The sequence below is a fragment of the Monodelphis domestica genome, chromosome 4 (genome assembly GCF_027887165.1).
Source record: "Monodelphis domestica isolate mMonDom1 chromosome 4, mMonDom1.pri, whole genome shotgun sequence".
Classification (NCBI taxonomy): domain Eukaryota; kingdom Metazoa; phylum Chordata; class Mammalia; order Didelphimorphia; family Didelphidae; genus Monodelphis; species Monodelphis domestica.
This window is the reverse complement of record NC_077230.1, coordinates 178,130,779-178,154,359: the sequence shown is the minus strand read 5'-3', so window position 1 is coordinate 178,154,359 and position 23,581 is coordinate 178,130,779. Positions and strand designations below refer to the sequence as shown.

General features: G+C 38.9%; 1 protein-coding gene across 4 annotated transcripts in view; it reads left to right on the top strand.

Annotated features, from left to right (window-relative positions):
- The window catches only part of STK39 (serine/threonine kinase 39), a 364,512-nt gene that overhangs the window by 94,284 nt on the left and 246,647 nt on the right, over nt 1-23,581 (top strand). The window contains exon 1 of one of the 4 annotated variants that reach the window (XM_007494318.3): nt 23,249-23,543. The exons of the other annotated variants lie outside the window; for them this stretch is intronic. The gene's annotated coding sequence lies outside the window, so the exon portion shown is untranslated. Of the gene's footprint in view, nt 1-23,248; nt 23,544-23,581 lie in introns of those variants that run through there. 4 annotated transcript variants of the gene reach the window in all.

Sequence of the window (23,581 nt, the reverse complement as noted above, 5' to 3'; positions counted from 1 at the left end):
GGACATGTCTAATGCCAACTTTGAACTGTGGACCTCCTGTCTCTAGGCCTGGCTCTCAATCCACTGAGCTACCTAGTTGCTCCATCTCTGTAATTTTAAAATCTTTTGTGTTGGTCTTTTCTTCTTCAACTGGATTGTAAGTTTTTTAGTGGTAGGCCATGAATAATACACTTAAACTCATTATTCCAGGCAAATGTGTAAATTGTAGCCAAGGTACTGACCTACATTGCTTGAGAAAGGTTCCTCAGCTAAGAGTTCCCTAGGTCCAGTCCTTGCTCTTAAATAGCTTCAAAAGAAGAGAAATAGAAATCTTTGTAGCTTTCTTGTATTTTCCTTGTATATCTATCCTCAGTGCTTTAACACAGTGCCTAGCAAATAGGAAGCACTTATTAAAAATTCTGGTTGCCTTAGCCTATCTCAGCTCTCATACAATAGACATTCCTTTACATTTACATACATAATTATGTTTAGTTTATCTCTTTTACTGGGTTAACGTATAACCAGTATCTCTTTTCACTTGACACCACTTTATAAAGGGATTTTATGTCATTTAGATGCTGGCATCCTTAGGTTGATTGAGAATTTCCTTCGTAACACTGCTTTCTTTCTTAGTGTAATAGCCAGGACATTTTGAGTTTTCTGTTTTTAGAAAATAACACTGCAGTGATTTTCTTGGCATGGTGGTTATTTTTCAAGTTATTGAGGGGTAAATCTTGTTACTGTCTTTTGATTTATCTTGCTTGGTTACTTACAGTATCTGTGGGCCCAGGGCAGCCTCTCTTTTAGTTTAAAGGTTTGTTTGTTTTTTTTTTTCAACTTAACTGTGAAAACTAAAAAACTCAAAAGCTGTTTTCTAGGGACTTTTGGTGTTTTCTTGTGTAGTAAAAAAAAAAAGAAAAACTGAAGTAATTCTTTCCTTCTTATAAGTCTGATTAATTCATGAAGAAGCTTGAAGCCATAAAAAGTAAGGACAGTAGTTTTTTTAACAAGTTGCATCTTTGAAAATGGTCTATTTTTTTCTCCTATGGTTTTTATACTAAGAATAATTTTAAGTATTTCATAAACCATTAAAAATTTTCCTTTTGGATAGCCTGGGAGCTTTTTTTGAATCTTATGGGCTTCCTTTGAAAACATTTTTTATAGTTATGTTGTATAATAAAAATAATAAATATATCTTGACTTATTATAGTAATTTCTTCTGTAAAAGTGTACACTTAGTTCTACTTTGGGTGAGTCTTTTTTTCTTTGGTGGCTGTTTAAGAGATGGGCTTTTGGGAGACTTTACTAAAATCTCATTGGTTTCCACCTAGGCAGGCATTTCATTATTTTTTCTTTTTGCAATCTATGTCACTAAATTAGGATCATGAAAATAAATTCTCACTTTTTAGGCATCTTTGTTGAATATGAACTTCTTTATTGAACAGATGAGGTTTGTGGTATTACCCTCCTTTTCTACTTTCTGTGTTACTAGAGGGACCTGTGTTTCTTTAGAATTCATTTGTTGGCAGTAATGTCTTGATAAAATAATATGTATGAATTTGACTATCTGGAGTTGGTGGAGACAACATCTTTCCCCTTTGAACAGGCCGCCCCTAGAGTCTAAAAGCACTAATTTCTTCCTTCTAAAAGCAGCTGAGGTACTGACTCCAACCTAAGACCTTTCCTTGTTCTAAGTGCTTTCTCTCTTGAAATTATTTTCTATTCTGAATGGGAAAAATAAAACACCACCATTTCTAGGCTCCATCCATCTATACTAAGGGGCAATGATACAAATATCCAAGTGAAAGTCTCCTGGGCCGTGGTGGAGCTGAGCGTAGGGGGCGATCCTGGAGGGGAAGAGTGACAAAGGCCCGTGGGAGCAGTGACAGCCCTGATTGGATCATAGTTTCAGAATTATAGCAGGCATGTTAGGGAGTAGGTGGTGATGCACAGCAGTACAGTATGGGATCATCCGGAAGGTGGCTCTGAAGTAGGGAGTCAGAGGAAGCTCCTGGAGAGGCAGCACCAAGGGATGGGGAACTCTCCTGAGGCTGTTCTCTGGTCCAGGTGTCTAGGTGCCTGTAATGCTAATTTGAATATATTTGTACCATTTATTTGTGTGCATGTTATATCCCTTCCCACCAGAATGTAAGCTTCTTTAGGGCAGCAGCTGTTTTCTTTCTTTTTTCTTAGTATTCCTTAATATTTCTCCTTCCTTCCTGAAGCTTAATACTCTTATGATAGAGGCACCAAGGTGCTGTAGCAATTTTCTCCCCAGGACTTGAGGTAGGAGGAGGCGGCTATCAGTGAGCTGATATCACCCCTGAGGGTCCTTGGCAGCTTGCAGGGAAGCAGCAAGGTCCTCATCAAGAGTAGCATGGGAAGGTATGGTGGGGAGAGAAGGGGGTAGTAAAGAGAGTACCTTGAGGGGGTGCACAAGTTCCAGTGCTATCTGTCGGGTGATGGCATCAGCCAGGTGATTCCCAACGGCCACAGGGGAGTCTCCAGTCTGGTGCCCAGCGTAGTGGATGACAGCGAGAGCAGATGGGAACCAAATGGCTTCAAGGAAGGCCAAAATCTTGCGGCCATTTTTAATAGCATGGTCTGCAGAAGTCAGGAACCCACATTCATGGTACAGTGCACCATGGTCATGGACAGTTGCAAAAGCATACTGGCTGTTGGTGTAGATGTTAACAGACTTGCTGCGTGCCCAGCGGAGAGCTTGAGTCAGGGCTGTGAGTTCTGCCCTCAGGACAGATGTCCCATGACCAAGGGACTGGGCCCACAATGTCTTTGGGGGTTCCACAACAGCAGCACCTGAGAGGTGAACACTTTTCTGAATGAAGCTACTGCCATCCACAAATAAAACATGATCAGCACAGCAGGCAAAGGGAGATCAGAAAGATTAGGGAGGACAACAGTGAGGGTGTCCAGCAGCTGTAGGCAGTCAAATAGGGGAGAAGGTTCCCCAGGGAGGGGGAGGAGAGTGTCAGGCTTCAGGGAGCAGAGGAGGTGAAGGTAACAGAAGCGGGGTTCAACAGCCTGGTACTGAGCAATAAAGCATTTGACAGCTATCGATCAGGGGGACTGTGAAGAGGGCATCCACAGAATGAGGGGCAGTCACAATAAGATCTTGGCCAAAGGTTAGTTTAGAGACTTCCTTAACCAGAGTGGCAGTTGCTGCAATTTTCCTGAGACACGTGGGTCATCCAGCTGCCACAAAGTCACATTTCTTAGAGAGGTAAGCCACAGGGCGGCGCCAGGGACCAAGAGATTGGGTGAGGACTCCCTCTTCCATAAAAAGGTGGAAGGGTTTTGAAAGGTTTGGGAGGCCTAGGGCTGGGGCAGCTGCAAGGGCTGTCTTTAAGGAATCAAAGGCATTTTGCATGTCAGAAAGAAGTCCAGGAGAGATTCAGGGAGGCACTAGTGGTAGCCACAAAGAGGGGTTTTGCAAGGTCTGCAAAAATCAAAAAAAGATCCAGAGACGGCAATAGCTGGCCACCCCAAGGAATTAACAGGCTTGCCACTTGGTGATGGGGGCCAGGATATCAAAGATAGCCTGTATCCTATCTCGAGACAGTTTATGGGTACCAGAAGAAAGAACATAGCCCAAGTATGTAACAGAAGACTCACAATTTGTGCCTTCTTGGCAGAGACCCGATATCCCAGCTGTCTGAGAAGTGAAAGCAAATCCAAAGAGGCCTGGAAACAGGAGTCATAAGAGTCACTGGCCAGGAGAAAATCATCTACATACTGAAGGAGTGATATAGAGGGGTGGTCGTGGCAAGAGGGCAAGAGTTCCTTTGCAGAGCATCTCCAAAAAGGGTGGGAGAGTTTTTGAACCCTTGGAGAAGCCTTGTCCATGTTATATACCCCCCCCCCCCCCCCCTTCTGGGGGTCCTCAGAGGCAAAGAGGGACTGCCTGGGAGGGATCAGTGGGATGGAGAAGAAAGTGTCCTTTAAATCCAAGACAGAGTAAAAGACTCAAGAGGGGGGCAACTGGTTGAGGAGGGTGTAAGGGTTAGGCACCGTAGGATGCACTGTTTCAACCTACCAGTTGACCTCCATGAGGTCCTGAACTGGACGATAATCAGTGGAGCAAGGCTTTTTAACAGGAAGCAGGGGGGTGTTCCAAGGGGATTGACAAGATACCAGAATCCCTGCAGATAGGAGGCAGTCAATATCGGGGCTGATCCCCAGCCATACTTGTCTGGAGAGTGGGTTCTGTCATATGTGAACAGGAGTGGCAGAACTGAGTAATTGGACAAGGACAGGGGGGTAATGGACTACAAGCCTGGGTGGATTTGTTTCAGCCCACACAATCAGGACTTGTGTCAGAATAGCTGACAAGTGGGAGCATGTGGTTCAGGTGTGCGAGTTCTCAGCTGCAGGTGGTGGGTCTGGTGATGTGAGGAAGTATTTCTCTGAAAGGGGGCAGGTGAGCAGTAAGGCCAAGGGTGATTTTCCTGAGAAAGCTTGGAAGGTAATATCAGGAGGGGCAAAATGTCTAAAAGAGATGGTGGCATGAAGCTTCTGAAGAAGGTCTCTCCCTTATAAGGGATATGGGCAATCTGGGAGGACCAAAAAAGAGTGAATTACAGTACCAGCTCTGAGATTGACTGTGCAATCAGTAGTGATGGGACAAGAGGAAAAATGTCCTGTTGCTCCCTGAATAAGGACAGGATCAGGGACCATGGTCATTTTGGAGGGTGGAAAAAGTAGGACCTGTGTTTGAAAGGAAATCAATAGTCTTGCCCCCTACTTGTAAGCTCACCCTAGGCTCTGGGGGGTGCATGGGCCCAGGGACCCCACATTGCATTAAAATGGGGCCTTCCTTCTTTTGGGGGCATTCATTTTTCCAGTGGCCAAGCTCCTTGCAATATGCACATTGGTCTTTTGCCAGATCACACATGTGAGGACGGACCTGGCCACTGTATCCATCCTGGGTCGAGGAGGGCTCAGTAGCTAGCAGGACCCTGGCTGTCTTTTTCAGCTTCAAGAAGTCTTCATTCCCACGATTATTAAAAAAATTTCTGGGCAATTTTAAGGAGTTCCAAAATAACTTTTCCCTCAAACCCTTCTAAGTATTGTAATTTGTGGTGAATGTCAGGGGCAGATTGAATTACAAAGACAATGTTCACAGCCCTGAGGTTTTTAGGTACCTCAGGGTCAATGGGGGTGAAATTTTGAAAAGCCTCAAAAAGTCTCTCTAAAAAGGCTGCTGGGGATTCTGTGGGGCCCTGGACTGTCTCACTGATCTTTGACAGGTTAGTGGGTTTTGGGGCTGCTGCTCACACCCCAACCAAAAGAGTCTGTAGGTACTTGCCTACAGCTTCCCTCCCTGAGTCACTATTATACTCCCACAAGAGGCACCTGGATGGAAAAACAATTTCCTGTCTGTCAGCATCTATTGTGGGGTGACTGTCCCTGTCTAAAATGGATCTCAGAGCCTCTCTGTGAATGTGGAGGCGTTCCTCAGATGTAAAAAGAAGTTGTGGGCAGTCATCCCAAGTGGGGTTATGGGTGAAGAAAATGTTTTCAAGGAGGGAAATGAGGTTCTGGAGCTTTTCAGAGAAAGGGAGTTCTGAGTTTTCTAGTTGTAGAGATCAGTGGAAAGAAGGGGACATAAACAAGAAAGGGCACTGCTGTCTCAGAGGTGTCAGAGGGGGGCACAGAGGCTTGGAGGGGTACTTGGGGAACAGGGGCAGGAGCCTTCTGATAGTTTGTACCCTGGTGAGTGGCAGCAGGAGAAACAGAGGCTGGCTGATTAACTGCAGTATCCTCCACTTTTGCTGGGGATGGGAGGGAGGGATATAGGGACGATGTCTGGAAGGGAAGTGGAGGGGCTCACAGTGGTGAGTATGGTGATGGAATCTTGCCCACTTGGTGGTCTGGCTCATCCTGGAGGACTGGAGCCAGCTGAGACTTTTTTTTTTAATCACCTGTAATGGTGGGACACTAAGAGACATAGGGTGTGGGAATAGTTTTGGAAACAACCCTTCAGTTTCTGGGGTGGCCATTTCAAGAGACTAATCCATGCATCAATATATGGGATTTGATCTGGGTGACCAGGATCCCCATAAATGATTCTCTTAACATCAAAACAGACCTGGATATTAGTAGTTTCTTCTGGTGGCCAATCCACCTCAAAGGTTGGCCATTCCAACTTACATAGGCAATGGCAGTGTGGCAGAATCTACCTTATCCCCATATCCTGAAGCCACCTTCTTAACGCCTTTAAAATTAGTCAACATACAATCAAGGTGGGGTTGAGCTAGACTTTGAAGTAGTGTTACCCATTGTTAGCAGAGGGAGTATAGATAGACCAATAACACCTCCCACGGACAAGACACACAAAGGACAACAAATAGTCAATATAATACACCCTCAGGGCCTGAGGATGTCTCCTGAGATCCCTAGGTAGGAGGCATTTAGTCATGTCGGACTGCCATTCTACCCCAAATGGATTCAGCCTGATTTAGAACAGAACAGAAGGAATCCTTGGACATCAGGGATGTCCAAATTATCTAATTTATGAGATATCCCTGGGCAAGGTACAGAAATAAACAACTTTTCCCCTTTAAGATGACAACCCCCCCCCCCCCCCAACTTCCGGGAATTTCTGGCCCAGGTCCTCACGGACTGAGGGAAACATGCACTCTTCCCATCCTCTCTCAGAAACACCTCCACCTAGGAGGATAACTTTCTTTCCACCCAATTATACACAGTCACAGGTAAGGGGGTCACCAGTGCAAGGGTCAGAAGCCACTTACCACCTCCAGGGCATCTTGCTGGGGCCTCCAAATGTTGTGGACACTTGGACTATAATCACACAGACCCAGGAAAAAGTTGGTTGGAGATTCCTTTATTACCAGCCAGGGCATACTCAGAGAGAACAGCCCTTTGGCTTCATAAGAAGAAAGTGTATATATATATATATATATATATATATATATATATATATATATATACACGTTTTCAAAGCAGGACAGGGGTTGTTTACATTGTCAGCGGATTGGTTAAGTACTAGATTCTGTCTAGTGACAGAGGGGGGTTTTCCATAGAAGTAGATGAGGTTACAGAAGCAAAGGGATGCGGTTCTGCAGGTGTTATATTTCTGATGCTGGAGATGGGGGGGGGGTATGGTTATTTCTCAGAACAGGGTAGATTTCTAAAATAAACTTGCACAGACAAAGTTTGGGGCAAAACAAGTTCAGGATATAACACTTTGGTTCAGGCACCCTGGTATATTGGTGCCTCTTAAGCAAAACAAGTTCAGGATGTGGTACCCAGAAATGCCACGGCAAGGTGTCCAGTCTCACCTGAGAGTCCAGGGGTTCCAAACAGGTGGAGAACGGTCAGTCAAGAAAATAACAAACAGAAGACAGCTGTATATTTTTCGACCATGGGCATGCTTTGCACCTGATAGCTGCTCCGCCATCCCCAGGCCTGGTATTTATTTTATACCCATTTTTTTTTTTGGCACACTACTTAACCCACATGTCTAAATAGAGATAATTGGAAAAGTGTTACATTAACTTTTAACAAATCACTTGATTAACATTCTATATTCTTGTATTGTGATTGCAGATTCTTGACAGAATAATGGTTTCACAAAAGATAAATGATTTTGTCACAGGTGGCTTAATTTTCTCATTAACCTGTGAGGAGTCTAAGCTTGCAAACAATCAAGGAAATTTACTTATTACTTTTAATAAAAAGAAATAATCAATCAGAAATTCTCAAAGACAATTCCACAATCATAACATTGAGGTTGGGAGGTACAGGGAACACATTTCAGATTTAATATTAGACTGATCATTTTTCAGGGTTTACTAGGGAGTTCTCAAGGGGAAGAATCAAGTCACTGAGGCATGATGAAGGTTGATGTACCTGCACATTTTGTATGGGCCTTTATGATTGATTTGTATGCTGGCTTCATGAGAATAAATTTCTGTGAGCGGAAAAGGTCTGGGCTTGGCTTGTAGCTACCCTTTTCCTGGGAATTATGTACCTAAGTAAAAGTTAACCCATGGTAGTCTTTTGTGATTGTGTTTGAGTGTCTGATATTTTGGTGATGTTTTGGGGAAATAGAGTACAGGTATTTTGCTCTTGTATTATTCCTTCTGATGTTAGGGGGAATTGTAATCATGCCAATTCCATTGGTAAGGGATGTTGATAAAGGGACCTGAGTGGGCAAGTCCATCCTGCCAAAGAGCCACTCTGTGACCTCTTGGCTACCTCGAGTGACCTTGTCAAGACATCGTGTCCTGATGGCTCCCAGCACAGCACCTTGGTGCCTCTGTCATAACAATACCTCACATACAGTAAGATGTTAAATTGAATTTGTAACAATAAGATTAACAATGGATTCTGTTTGACCCATTTTTATCTCCTTTTGCTGGCCTTTACATGCCTTTCATTCAGTCAGACATTTCAAGTTTTTAAGCGTTTTCTCAAATTATTTTCAGAAAGGCACTGCTTGTAGCTTGCTCCAAACTGTTCTTGATGGTAGATAGCAACATTGCCAACAAAATATGGACACATGTAACATGGTGAAAAAGTAACACTTACTTATGACATTCAGGTGGTGCTCTGGGGAGGGGGCAAGGTAATGAGACAGTATGGCTGTTTATACAGTGAAAATAGGGCAGAAGTTTTGGATTGAAAGTTTATTTCTTAAGACAGATCAGTTCAAGATTAATGTCCCCTTTCTCAGCTTTAGGACCCCTTGAGAACCCTCATTCCTAGATTGGGCAGCCCCCCTACGTTTAGAATACACATTGTTTTCAAAGTTGATTCCTCAATGGTTTAGTGTTCAATGCATTTTCTCAATGGAAAAGTGTTCTAAGTGAGGCTACATCCATTTTGAGACTGGCTCATATCTTTTCTTGATGAAGGCCTACTGGCAAGATTGGAGACTCTCCAACTCTTATTAGATGATCTCCAAGTTTCTTTTTGGCTCTAAGTCCTTTTCTTTTATGCTTACACAGTGGAAGTAGGGATTACTCTAGCTCCAAGCCACTGTGGGAATGGAGAAAGTGCTTAGGCAGGTTCTGAACTGATGAGAAGGAAACTGTTCATGAATTAAAGAACAAACATGTCAGTGGTGCATTATATCTGACACATTTTTGCCACCTCTCCTCATATTACTGAGACTACCTGCCTTTCATATACTTGAGCTTATTAAGTTTCCCCTGGAGTGTGCCATTGTGTGTACACTTTGTAGTGATATTGGGGGAGATGCTTGATAGGGACACTGAGTCTAGGCTGACTCTTCCCCTCTTCTCTATTCTTTTCTGGGTAACAGAGCCTGGTCTGCCTACTTCCATTTTCCATACCACCACCACATGTCACTTCTTGAGTTTTTCTTTTCCTTCCTCACCACAAAACAGAATGATTTTGACAGTTTCTCATTTGGCTTCTTGTCCTTGATATTTTATGGTTCTCTAGGTTTTTTTTGGGGGGGGGAGGGTGGAGTGGATAAAGTTGCTAAAAGTACTGGAAACACACTGGATAGAAAATGTCATTCCTATGTCCTACCTTTCCCTACCCTCATTCTCCCTTTTCATTTTAAGAAAAGACAAAAGTACTTCCTTTGTGATAATGGTAAATCTCCAGGTTCCCTAGATGGATGGAGGTAATGTTTCCTTATATTTTAGAGGAACCCATTTCTCTGAGTTTACTGGGCATTTCATCCTTGTTATAGAATAGGATATTTAGGAGAGGGAAGAAAAAATGAGCTAAGGCTTTTGAAGTGAATAACAGGCTCTCCAATAGTGCATTATAACTGACTCATTTCTGCCACCAACCTCCCACCCTATATTGCAGGTTTTACAGGCCCTTGATACAGAGACATTTTGGAGATCAGTGGTCAGCCTTGACCAACACAATGAACGTTCGTCCAGGTTGATGAGTGAGGAATTGGGGCAGATGGGCCTGGTCCAGGGTATCAAGTTATGTATGAAGGGAAGGCAGGAGAAGGGATATTTTGAGGAAAGGCTACAATAGTAGAAGAAATGGAAAAAAGTAGTGTTGATTCTTGGGTAGCCATTTTGTATATTATACAAATATATAATATACCTAGGAGTCTTAAGACTAGACTGATTGGATAGTTTATATCTTTGCTAGCTCTCTCATTAAATTTATACTCTAAGGATCATTTGGTTCATGACACTAAAATTCTCATCATATAGTAGAAAAAACATGTGCTCAGGAGTTTGAGGGCTCAGGTTCAAATGCTATCTCTTGTATTCATAGCCTGTTTGGCCTTAGCGAAGTTACTTAACTTCTATGGGCCTCAGTTTCCTCATTTGCAACATGGGGCCTGGTTGGTCTCACAATTCCCTTCCAGCATTAGACAAATAGCAAAATATACACATAAATGCATATGTGTACATACACACACACACACACACACACAGAGCATCATAAGTTCTATTGTTATATGTTTGTATGCATACACATATACCAGCTGTATAAATACACATATACTTATAGCATACATATATTCTAAATACACACATACATATATCTGTCAGCCTCTATTCAGAGTTTATCAAGGGAATAACTGGGAATCAAAGATTTCAGGATATTTTGAAATCCTTTGCTTTCTTTATTCCTTTTTTTTTAAAAAAAAGGGATACTTTTGGCATAGTTTTGACACTGTTCAAAATAAATCATAACAATTTTTGCTTTGCTAAGAACTGAAAATGGATACTAGGGTCACAAAGATAAAAACAAGAATCCATGCCCTTAATGGAAAATGAAGGGAAAGGTAGAAAAATGCTTTTTTTTTTTTTAATAAGGAAAGGAAGTTCTTAGTTTAAGAACGCCAATTTGAATATATATTAATTATATAAATTTTAAGCATCTATTAGAGCTCTAAAGTAACTTTAATTGTTGAAAAACATAAGCATTTCATGAGTAACCTGACTTACTTTTCAGAAGGCATATTTAGGATATTAAACGTAGAGTTTACATAGATACCATTTACACATTTGCTTTTACTTTTTTCGTTACAAGCTGTGGAACTTTTTAGGAATCTAGGGTCACTTTAGTCTTTGGAGTTTATAAAATGGAGTTAAAAACTTGAGAAAAGGAGAAACTTTTTAAATTAGCACTTTAGTAAAACAAAGTATATTCTTCGTGTCCTCCACAGTGTCACAGATAGAAAAATTCTTCTATTAGAAATAGAGTTGAAGAAAAGACCAGTGCCACCTGGAGGTAGAAATGTAATTTTGTTCTTTCATTTCAAAGTCCTGGTATTATTGGCTTCCCAGGGTTCAGGAATTAAAATGATTTGATGTGGCTGGTCATTTTTTGAATTGATTAAATAAAAAGGTCAGTGCATCATCATGATTACTATAAAAACATTTGCCCCTTTGAGATAATTTCATAGTCCCAAATTTTCCTTTTTTTAAATAAAAAAAATTAACAAGTCCTTTTGTTTCCCTCTATATGTATCACCCCCCAGCTTTTACACCTTTAATGAATTCATGCTTCCTACATCTTTTTTACTTATTTTCCCTGCTTTCATTGTACGTTGCTTGTAGGAAGTTTTCTATATCAGACTTTGATTTAGGAAACTTAGAATGCATAAGCAGGCATTTTATTAGAGCTTCCATATTGTATTCACTGTAGTTTTCTTCCTTCTATTTTCTAATCTGTTTCAGAATAATATCTTACAAGTAAGACATTTTTAGAGCAAAGAAGTAAGCAAATTGACTTTTAATTTCCCTTGGGTCAATTAATTGATTGTAAGCAAACATATTAGTTCAAAGTTAGTGGTTTCACTCTAAGATCTAGTAACTTTATTGACTTCTTTTCCCCCCTGTTTTAAAATCCATAACAATTTATTACAGTCATCCCTCTTCACATATCCTTACCTTAGTCTGGTTGAAGCAGAAATCATCATAGTGAAGGGCATCTAGGTAGCATAGTGGATAGAGGGCCAGGCCTAGAATTGGGAAGGTCTAGGTCCAAATTGGTCCTTAGACACATCCTAGCTGTATGACCTTGGGCAAATCACTTAACTCTGATTGCCTAGCCCTTATTATTCTTCTGTTTTAGAATTAATGCTAAGACAAAAGGTAAAAGTAAAAAAACCAAAATTGTCATAATGGCTGTATGTGTTTTCCTTCTCTTCCTCACCAATCCAATCCCTTGTGAAGAGCCTTATCCTGTTCTGGTGAATATTAAATATTGGTAGTTTAGAGTTAGTAATCTGATATTGGTGATAGAGGGAGGTGTGTATTTATGGAGAGGGGAACATGGAAATATTGGACAGATTCCCTGCATTTGAACCATTGTGTCACTGATTTGAAGTTTTATTAATGTTTGCACGGTTGTCTTTTGCAAGCTCATATGCATGTTTTAAAGGGATTAATTCTGTTCCCTGAGTACTTGGGTTCCTAGGTAGTGAGGCAAACAATAGGGTATCAAATTCACTTACTACTGCAGCACCTGTAAATCTTATTACATTTTTCATGTATGATGATCATTTGTGAATAAGATAAGCTCAGGGTTATCAAGAGGTGTGTGACAGATTTTCTTGAGGTCTTTCTATTAATTGCACTACAGTTTCACAATCATGCAATGGTTCCCCCTGTGTTGGTAAATCAGGTAATAATGTAGCTGGATTTAAGGGGCTGACATCTCTTTAGCAGTATATGTTTGTTCCCCAAAAGCACTGTGTTAGCCAGGCGTTGATCTGAAAATGCCTGTGTTCTGAACTTTCGCAGAAGGGCCTCGATTTCATGTGAACAATAAATTGTCAGTGGGCAGCCTAACACTAAATTTGCAGATTTGGTAACAAGCAGTTTCTGCCACCCCTCTTAAGCATGGAGCTATTCCTGCAGCTATGGGATCTAGTTGACTGTAAATATAAAGTGGGACTTTGATTTGGTCCTAAGCTCTGTGTTAAAACTCCTGAAGCTATTCCCTTTCTCTGATGGACATAGGGCAAGAATGGTTTTGAATAATTAGGAATACCAAGAGCAGGAACTGCAAATATTAGCTTCAGTGGGTCTTTCTCAGCATTTTTTGTTAAAGCAGTCAGTGGTTTTGAAAGTTTACCATAATCAGGTTTCCATTGTCTGCAAAAACCTGGGGTTCCTAAGATGGCTTTGGGTTGCCCTTTGGTCTTAGGAGCACTCAGCTTTTGTATGTCTGCTACTCTCTTTTGGGAAATGTTTCTGGATCCCTCAGACATCACAAAACCTAAATGTTCCACACAAGGAAGACACCATTGAAGTTAACTTTGGATATTTTGTGTCCCCTCTTGTAGAACTCACACAGAAGATGTTTTCTATCATGCAGGCACACTTTTGCAGATGGTGATGGTAGAAGTAGATCACCTACAAAGTAAATGAACATACTGACCTTAAACTGGATATTTTTCAAATCTTTGTTCAAGATTTGAGAAAACAATGAAGGACTTTCATAGAATCCCTGTGGCAAATGGGGCCAGGACTATTGATTTCCCTGCCACATGAATGCAAATATCTTCTGTGAGTCTTTGTGTATTGGTATTGAGAAAAAAGCAGAACATAAATCAACCACAATAAAATACTTTGCATAACTTGGGATAGATGAAATGATGGTAGCAGGACTTGGTACAACTGAGTAAGATTCTACTACATGATCACTGACAGCTTTTAAATTTTTAACAAATCAATAAACTATTAGTCCTTGGGCATATATCTTGGGTTTTTTAATCAGTAAAATTGGTGTGTTATATTTAGAGATGCATGGTATTATTATGCCTTGTTGCAATAATGAGTTAATTATCAGAGTGATTCCATCAATGGCCTCTTTACTAAGTGGGTATTGTGGAATGCATGGTGGTGGACCTCCTTTAGTCAGCACTTTAACAGAGGTTGCTGATTTTAATAAACCTACATCTGTAGAATCTGTAGCCCACATGCTTTCTGGAATATCATCTGGCTTTTCATAGATGTTATTCCCATTCCCCCTCTGATTCTGCTCTATTCAGGAATAATATAGGGAAAAGGTTCAGGGATTCTTCTGGGAGTTTCAAAGAAACATCTCCTGTTGGTGTTCATACTATTGTTGTTCTCAATTTACAAGGAAGATCCCTACCACTAGATTCATTAGGGAATTTGGCATTAAAAGAAAAGAGTGGGACACTAATTCATTGCTGGTGGAGTTGTGAATTGATCCAGCCATTTTGGAGGGCAATTTGGAACTATGCCCAAAGGGTGATAAAAGAATGTCTGCCCTTTGATCCAGCTATAGCACTGCTGGGTTTGTACCCCAAAGAGATAACAAGGAAAAAGACTTGTACAAGAATATTCATAGCTGCACTCTTTGTGGTGGCCAAAAATTGGAAAATGAGGGGATGCCCTTCAATTGGGGAATGGCTGAGCAAATTGTGGTATATGTTGGTGATGGAATACTATTGTGCTCAAAGGAATAATAAAGTAGAGGAATTCCATGGAGACTGGAACAACCTCCAGGAAGTGATGCAGAGCAAAAGGAGCAGAACCAGGAAAACATTGTACACAGAGACTGATACATTGTGGTACAATCGAAGGTACAGAGACTTCTCCATTAGTGTCAATGCAATGTCCCTGAACAATCTGCAGGGATCTAAAAAATACTATCCACAAGCAGAGGATAAACTATGGGAGTAAAAACACCGATGAAAAGCAACTGCTTGACTACAGGGGTGGAGGGGATATGACTGAGGAGAGACTCTAAATGAACACTCTAATGCAAATACCAACAACAGGGAAATGGGTTCGAGTCAAGAAAACATGTGATAACCAGTGGAATCGTGCATCGGCTATGGGAGAGGGAAAGGTGGTGGGGGGGGGGCGGGGAGGAAAAGAAAATGATCTTTGTTTCTAGTGAATAATGTTTGGAAATGACCAAATAAAATAATGTTTAAAATTTAAAAACATTATAGCTACTAAGTATCTGAGGCAGGATTTGAACTCAGATCTCCCTAGCTCCAGATTTGCTCTAATCCCTGCACTAGCTAGCTGCCACTTAAATTGTGATAGAAGACTACAATAGATTCAGATAAAAAAAATCACTTGTGTTTTCCCTTTTGCTGATCTTAACCCAATTGTTTTCTATCATGTGTCCTCACATCAGTACATTTTAATACACAGTACTCTGCCACTTCCCCTTGTTTTGTTTGAATGATTTATATCCATTCAGTACCTTATTCCAGCCATGCATCTCATCCTTGTGTCCTTGAATTTATAAAGCTTGTGGTCTATGTTTTATGTATTTTTACCTAGAAATTGGAGATTATGGGTCTTACTACTGACTGTTTTCTTAAATATGATTTCTGTGGATTTTGGAGTAAATTGAATATATTTTTGCTATATGTAACTACCCTTTATGGTGAAATTTTAAAACTTTACCATATAACACATGTAATACCCAATGAAATTGTGCATTGGCTGAGGGAAGGGTGGGGGAAGGGAGAGAAATAACATGATTCTTGTAAGGAATAATGTTCTAAATTGACTAAATTAACTTAAATAAAAAAACACTTTACCATAAAAAAAAAAGAAAAGTGTTGTATACTTAAAGGTCTAAGAGAAAACATTCTTGGTTCCAATTTCCTTACTCTTTGTGGTTTTCCCTTCATACCCACAACTTCCATTGAAACCACTGCTTTGCACTCTTCAGAGGATTGCTGCAATATAGATTTAATAGCACCTGTGTCTAAGAGACAATTGTAAATTTGTGTTCCTATTTTTAGGGTTACATGGGGTTCTGTGCTATTTTCTGGAGAATGGACAGGTATTACAGGAGTTAACATACTAGAATGAGGAAAACTCAACACTTGTTCCTGGTCCTCATTCTCTAATTCTTCATTGATTTCTCCTGTACTAATTTGCCATGTTTTAAAAATCTCTTTGTCATTTTTGTTAGTTCTCTTTTCATTGCCCATACTTCCTAGTCCTTTTTCTTCATATACTAGATCTTTAACTGTACAGTCCTTGGCACACCTTCATAATGAAGTTGCACCTTTGTGCATATCAGATTTTTGGGAATTCCCACCAGCTACCTGGGAATATTTTGGATGAGCACCTGCTTTGATATAATTTTGCATGGAATTCAGGTCTGGGGCTTGTTGTGAATTATGGTAGCATACAGTATCAAAATAATTTAGGTATTTTTGTCTCCCATTATTAAATCCAATATTGAATCTATTGTTAAACCCATAATTTTCATAAAGGGATTAAACCTACTGCCTTGGTTTGCCCTAAAGTTTTGTCCAAAAATTTGTCCAATAAACTTGCTGTCTCTCATTAGATAACCAGGTCTGTTACAAGAAAAACATCTTGGGGTTTGTCTGTATTCTCTGGGGTTCTAGTTTTTTCTGGGTTTTCTATAAGTTCTCAGTATAGCCACTTTTTTCCCCCTAAACTTCGTTGGATTTCAATTTTTGTTTAAGCTTATTTCTTTGGTTAAGTTTATCAATTATATTGTTTTTCTCATCTGATTGCTGATCTTCCCCATCTTAGAAAATGTAGTTAGCAATTTTCCAAATTTTGTCAAGACCCAAATCAAACCAATTTGGACAGTTACTCCAAAAGTAATTTTGGACCACAAGGCATGCATTTTCCACAAACTGTGAATGTGATTTATGTTTTCCTCTGTTAAAATATCCAACCCAATTCATTTTTCACCACAGTCAATAGTTCTTTTGGGGAAAATGGAGGGAGTCTCTCCCATTTCCTGCTTTAGGTGTTTAATTTAGACCAGGTTCCTGGGCATCTGGAATTTTGCCTCATTGTTTCAATTATTGTCTCCCTGGCTGTAGTTAAGCCTCTGTACCCCTCAACAGAGTTAACTTCCCATCCAGGATCCTCAGTTGGCCAATCGGCAAATTGGGGGCTATTATTAGTATCCTCTGTAATCCACTGTTTCTCCCTCTTTGTCAATAATTCATCCATAAGGATGTCAAAGTCCAAATAGGAAGGATTTGTAAAGCTTAACTAAACCCTTGAATTGCTTTACAATGGCCATTGGTTCTTCTTCATATTTTGGGGGTATTTTTCTTAAAACTGTCTATATCAGCTTGTATAAACCTTTTGTAGTTCATGAGATTCACTATACCATGCTTTGGGGACACTATAGGTACTTCCCTTAAAGGAAACATATGAGCAGGTTTGCTTTCTAATGCTTTAGTTTCCATTTCTAATTTAGTTGGTTTATCTGATTTAGTTGCACCCTCTAATTTAGTTGCTTCATGTTCTTTGCTTTCTGCCATTGTCCCTTTAGCCTTGAGTAATTCCTCATATTGAGTTTCCATTCTATCTAGTTTAGTATCTAGATAATTCACTTTTAACATTAGATCATTCTTTATAGTAGTTTGCTTGATGCTTGCATTTAAATGTTTAAAAATGACTGCCAAAGATTTGATCATCATGTAAAAGCACAAGAAAGATAATAATAGCACAGGGACATAAGAGATTAGTTCCAGGAGTGTCAGAGTAATGGCATTAGAAAGTCATAGGCAAGTGAATTTTGTATATAATCTGTTACAGTAGTGAAAATAAGAAAAGCCCTATCTTAACAGAAAAAAATCCCATGGCGATTTTATATAGCTAATTCACCAGCTTTTCTGAGATCACAGAGCCTTTGAATCAAGTTGACTGTGAGATAAGTTTTGGAGCCACCTAGAGTTCAACTCACTGTTACTATGGCTCACAGTGATACTCTCAGCTCTAGCTACTTTCACAGACCCCCTGCTGGGATAATAGCTTCAACTGCCCAAATTGACAGTTGGACCCTTAAAATCAGATTTTCTGGTTCTTTGTCCTATGTCACCAAAACTATAAAAAAAAATGACTGTAAAACTAATATAGCAATGCATTTGATTATTGATTATAAACTAATTTTGATACTCTGCCTGCTGTGCTCTCAAAGTATTCTTGGCTCATATAAGTGAAGTGAAGCTCATAAGTGAACTCTTCAGGGCCAGTCACAAGGATGCTAAAGAGACTCTTGTTATAAAAAATAAAATATTTATTGAAATATAAGGATAAAAATGATTTCTAAATCCAAAGGATTCTAACTCCACCCAAATAAATCTCCCTGGTTCCACAAAGTACTGCTTCTCCTGTGTCCACAGGCTACACTAATTCTTCTTAATTTGACTAGCCCAAATTTTCTCTATTCTATAATAAACTAACAGTCTTATCCTTATAATTCTTAACTTCGCGTCCAAGTTATAAAAATAACAAAGGCTTTCTGGTTGAGTCTCAATAAGAATTCGATTAGGACTCTGAGAGAGAGAGAGAGAGAGTACCTAATCATAACTTCAAGAGAGTAACTCCCAACTCCCTCTCAGTAACTGCCACACCCAGAGAGAGTAACTGTCATAGGAAAACCATTAACTGTCAACATTTGAAATTGACACATTCTCATATCTGCTTCAAACTCCAATTCTTTCTCAAGGCAGCTTCTCTACTTCTTATTGTTAAACTAATATAACAAGACCTAATTTCTAATATCATTTTTTTGTAGGCAGAAAGAAGAAAGAAAAAAAGAAAATCAGCATTAAATGTTCCCTATGCGGTTGATTTAGTGCATAGACTTATGATTTCATTGGTGTAGGGGACTTTCGGGGAGCATAGTACCTTTGTCAATGCAAGACTGGATCTGCTGAATCTTAAAATCTTAGGGAGGACCCTGTGACATTCTTGAGTCCAGGTCAGACCAGATTAAAATATAATTGGGAAATATTTACTAAAAATACAATAGAACTTAGATAATGCTAATATATGGTTTTCTGAGGTAATATGTGGTCTGTGGGACCTGTTTCCATTTGTGTTTGGCATCTCTTGCCCAGAACCCTGAAGTTTCATGACTGGTGCAGGATCACATAGCCAGTATATATATTAGAGATTGAACTTGAACCAAAATCTTCCTCATTTTGAGATTTGTTCTTTCTCTCTCCTCTTCCATTGCCTTTCTGGCCTATATGGAAGAACAGTCTTTTCTCTATATTTTAAGCAGAAGTTTTCTAAAAACAATTTTTATTAATTGAATCTAAACAGTCTAAATCTGCTTAGGAAAGAAAAATGTGCAAAAATAGGCAGAGTAACTATGTCTTTGAAAATCTCCCTCTCACAAGCAATATTGAAGTCAATAATTTATATTATCATCAAACAATAGACAAAATTCTATAGTCAAGATTAAGCAAAGTTTCAGAATTTAGGTAGTAGCCTTAGAACTTAAAATATTGATGCATACTAAAGAATAATTTTCCTCAAACCATTTAATGTTTTCTTTGTGCATTCCCTCTATGGCAAGAGTTCTAAACTAAAAACTATTTTGGTTATATCAATATGGTTTCTTTTTAGTTCTATGTATTTTATATTATGTATTTAAAAACAACATTCCTATAAGGGATCCATAGGTTTTTCTAGATGCAAAGGGTTCTACGACACATAAAAGGTTAAGAACACAATCCTAATATGAGGATTGCCCTTTCTACCTGGACAAAGAGGAATCCAAGCGATACTTCTAAATGAAGTAATAATCAGACTCCTTCCTTCTTCCCAGTCTAAGCATTATCTTAATCTGGTCAGAACATGAGGAGGAAGAGTATTGCTCTTAGAACCAATAATAGCATCTAGATTGTTGAGGCTCTCTTAATTCTACCCTTCAGAAGAACAGAATTACTCTTTTGAACTTTTACCCTATGTACCAAAAGGAAATGGTTTGGTGTTTTGTAATGTGGGGGCTTTAATTATCAAAATTGATAGCTAAAGAAATATTGATAGAGTTTCTCATCTGGGTATGACTGAAAACTGTAGACTAAAGTCTCAATGGACTAGTTTTAAAAGTATAAGTTAAAAACTTAAACTAAGCCTTTTTGGATACCATGTATATTATTAGCATGGCATTGTAAATCTGAGCATCCCAACAGCCTCTGGTTTTTGAAGGGTAATAGTCCTAGTTCAAATTGTTACAGTTCTTTGGAATTAAAAAAAATATTTTACATGCATTGTCTATTTTTATGAGAATCTCTCATGCTTGTCTTCTCAGCCTATTGAGGCAAAGATCCCCTTTACGCGAATTGAAGCCCAGAAACATTGTGACTTTTCCAGGACGTTAGAAGTGTTAGGATCAGAATTTATAACAAGCAAAATAAGTGCAAGAGCCTTACAGAGTCTCTCATCCTGGTGTTCCCCCACCCCCAATATGTAGTTCTACTAAAATAAAAGAGTTGTGTGGCTCTCAATCTCATCATTGTGGATGCAGATCACGACTAGTACATTCCTGGCCATTCTTTCTTCCCCTTGGTTTGCCCAGAAAGTTCATATAGTTATGAGAACTTGTATTTTCCTGACATTGCTAGGATAACAGTAGAGGACATGGGCTATCCACTGGTTATAGTTTGCTTTTTTTCATATGATTTGCTTATTTTGTTTTCTAATCATAAATCTTTGTTAACTTCCTTTGCTCTTTGGAGTTCTTTCTTTATGTGCTGTATTCTCCTGCTATCCATTCTGTAACTCTCTGTTGCTCTCTCAAGAATACTCATTTTTAATTCTTAGTTGAGGATAGTGTCCCATGACTTGCAGAAATACAGAAACAATAGTGGAATTAAAAAAAAATTAGAATTTTTTTAAACCCTTACCTTTCATCTTAGAATTAATATTGGGTATTGGTTCTAAGGCAAGAGTGTTAAGGGCTAGGCAATGGGGGTTAAGTGACTTGCCCAGGTTCACATAGCTGGAAAGTGTCTGAGGTCAGACTTGAACCCAGGACCTTCTGTCTCTGGGTCTGACTCTAAATCCACTGAGTCACCCAGCTACCCCCAGGAATGAAGAATTTAAAAGATAGGCTTTTGTTTCTGAGAGAAGTTTGCTTTGAAGTTCCTGGAAGGCAGTCTAATCCACTCTCCTGTTTTCCTGTGGATCCACCTTGCCTGTTTGTAGTATCTGTATAGGATGGACAGACGAGCTCTTTGGGTAGTCCACCCAAACCGCTTATATAACTTTAACAGCAAGAATTCCTCTTCTTGTTTTATCCTGTGTGAATGGCAAAGCCAGATTTTTTTGAGTAGCTAGACATTTCCTCGAGGAGCCTAGATGCTGTTTTGGAGCTTGAGGTAGCTCCATCACGATGGGGAATCTTTGGGGCTCCGTGCTCAGGGTGCTCAGGGTCCTGGGGCAGAGTGATGAATGTGCTTTCTCACATGGAGCCTTGCTTTAGGCCTTACTTCTTAAGAATAATTAGAGGGCCATTGAATAAGGTTATCTCTGTTGTTCGAGTTTTAAGGAATCTTGAAGCATTTTAATATATTAATGAGGAGATGCCTTGTTGAAAGAAAGCTTTTAAGGTGGCATTTTGCTAAAGTGAATACAATGCTTTCTTATAATAAGTTACTAACATTTATTCAGTGTTTACTATGTGTCAGGCACTGTGCTGAGTGTTGGGAATACAAATAAAGAGAAAAAAGTCAGTCTTTGCCTTCAAGGTGCTTATAATTTAATGGGAAAGGGGGCAGCTGGGTGACTCAATAGATGGAGAGCCAAGCCCTTATGCCTCTTCTGCTTTGGAACCAATATACAGTATTGATTCTAGGATGGAATATGAGGGTTTTTAAACTTAAAAAATGATCTAATGGGAGAGATACCATATAAACAACTATATATAAGCATATATATATATACATGTGTATATAAACTATGTAAATAAGCAATCTACAGGATAAATTCAAGATAATAAACAATAGGAAAATTTTAGAATTAAGGGGAATTAGAAGGGCTTTCTATAGAAGGTGGGATTTTAGCTGGGACTTAAAACCAGGGGAGCCAGGAGGCAGAAATGTGTGAGAAAGCATTTTATAGATATGTGAAATAATCAATGAAAATGCCCAAAGTGGGAAATGCAGTATTTTGTTAAAGAAATAGTAAGGAGTCCAGTGTCATTGGAACTCAGAGTATGCAGTGGAGCAGAATGTATATGAAGACCAGAAAGGGGAAAGTTGGACCAGGTTAAAAAGGGCTTTGAATGCCAAAAAGAATTTCATATTTTGTCCTAGAAGGGATAGGGAGCCATTGTATTTTATTGACTAGGGAAATGACATGATTAGATTGGTGCTTTAGGAAGATCTCTTTGGCAGTATCTTATATTTTATCTTTCAGTCAGTTTGATCCACAGTGGAATATTAATTATGAAAGTGTGCCTATTCCTAACTAGTACCTTCATGATGGTTTTAGTTTATGGGTAGCTTATATAGATGGAAGAGTGAATGTATTGATCAGTAATAATTGGAGTTCTCTTGGCTGCCTTTTTTGGAGTATTTAAGAAGGTCTGAGATTTTTAAAAATTCATTTGAAAATTGACCTTTTTCAGATAACTTGTAAGATGATCCCTCGATGCCCTCACAATTGTGTTGACTTTGGCTTGGTTCTTTTCTGTTTACATTTGGTATAATTTAGCTGCCTCATCTTTGATTTCTGTAATTTCTTTTCTATCTTGTTTTTATTTTCTTGGACTAGGAAATTAGAGTTCAGTTAGCAGTACTTCACTGTTCTTGATTTGCAAATCTTTTCATATTTCTCTTAAATTTATTATCCCATTTTCATTCTTAAATGTCTTAGGTAGAAACTTGCTTAGTTAAATTTCTTATTTTTATCTTCTACTATTTCTTACTGTTATGAGGTGATAGTGCTCCTTAAGATGATTTTACCTTTTGTTTTTATATCTCCCTTTCTTAGCACAATGCCTGGGAAATAGGAGGCACTTAATACTTGTTGATTGATAATTTATTATCCTTCTCCTTAAGTTTTTACAAGTAAGTTTATATTTTAAATTAATGTTGTCTTGACTGCCATATCTCTTCACCTATGAAGTACAACACCTTAAATACATGTTGATTAAATTATCTTTTTTGGTTCTTTGGGTCATCTTGTTATAGTAATTGATTTACTTTGGTTAAACTTATGTATGAAATTATTATAGTTAGTGCCTGTCTTTTCTTTTGTCAATTTCCCATTTTTATAATTAATGATGTGGAAATAGATAAGGATGGAGTTGTTCTCAGTGCACGTCACTCTTTTTCACATTTATTTCTTCTGACTTTGCTCTGTTTTGATCTTTGCACTGAGTAGTTGGTCTAACTACATAAAGTAGCTGCTTCAGGATTGACTCTCACAGCAGTAATGAATGAATCATTTCCTGTATGTTATAATCAGCCTTTTGTGATGTCATTGTTGCTTGCCATACCCAGAACTTTTTGTTTCTTTTCTTGAAGATAGTATTTATGTTTCAGTTATGAGGCTTTTGGGTAGTATACACTGACTGTGACATTTCATCTTTCTGTGCCATATTATGAAAATTAGTTATTGATCCTGTATTTTATGTTTTATTTCATTCTGTAATTGATTCTATTCTGTAATTATTTTCTGAATTCTGTGTAACAAACCTAAGTCTCTTCTTTGTCTCTGAGTGAAGAAACTCATGAGTTCAAAAGCCACGTCCTCCTCTCTCATAGTTATATGCCAAAGTTTATTCTCCCTATCAATCACTCTTAATTAAAGAAAAACTCCAAGGTAAGTTTAGATGTTTAATACTCTCATAAAACACTCTA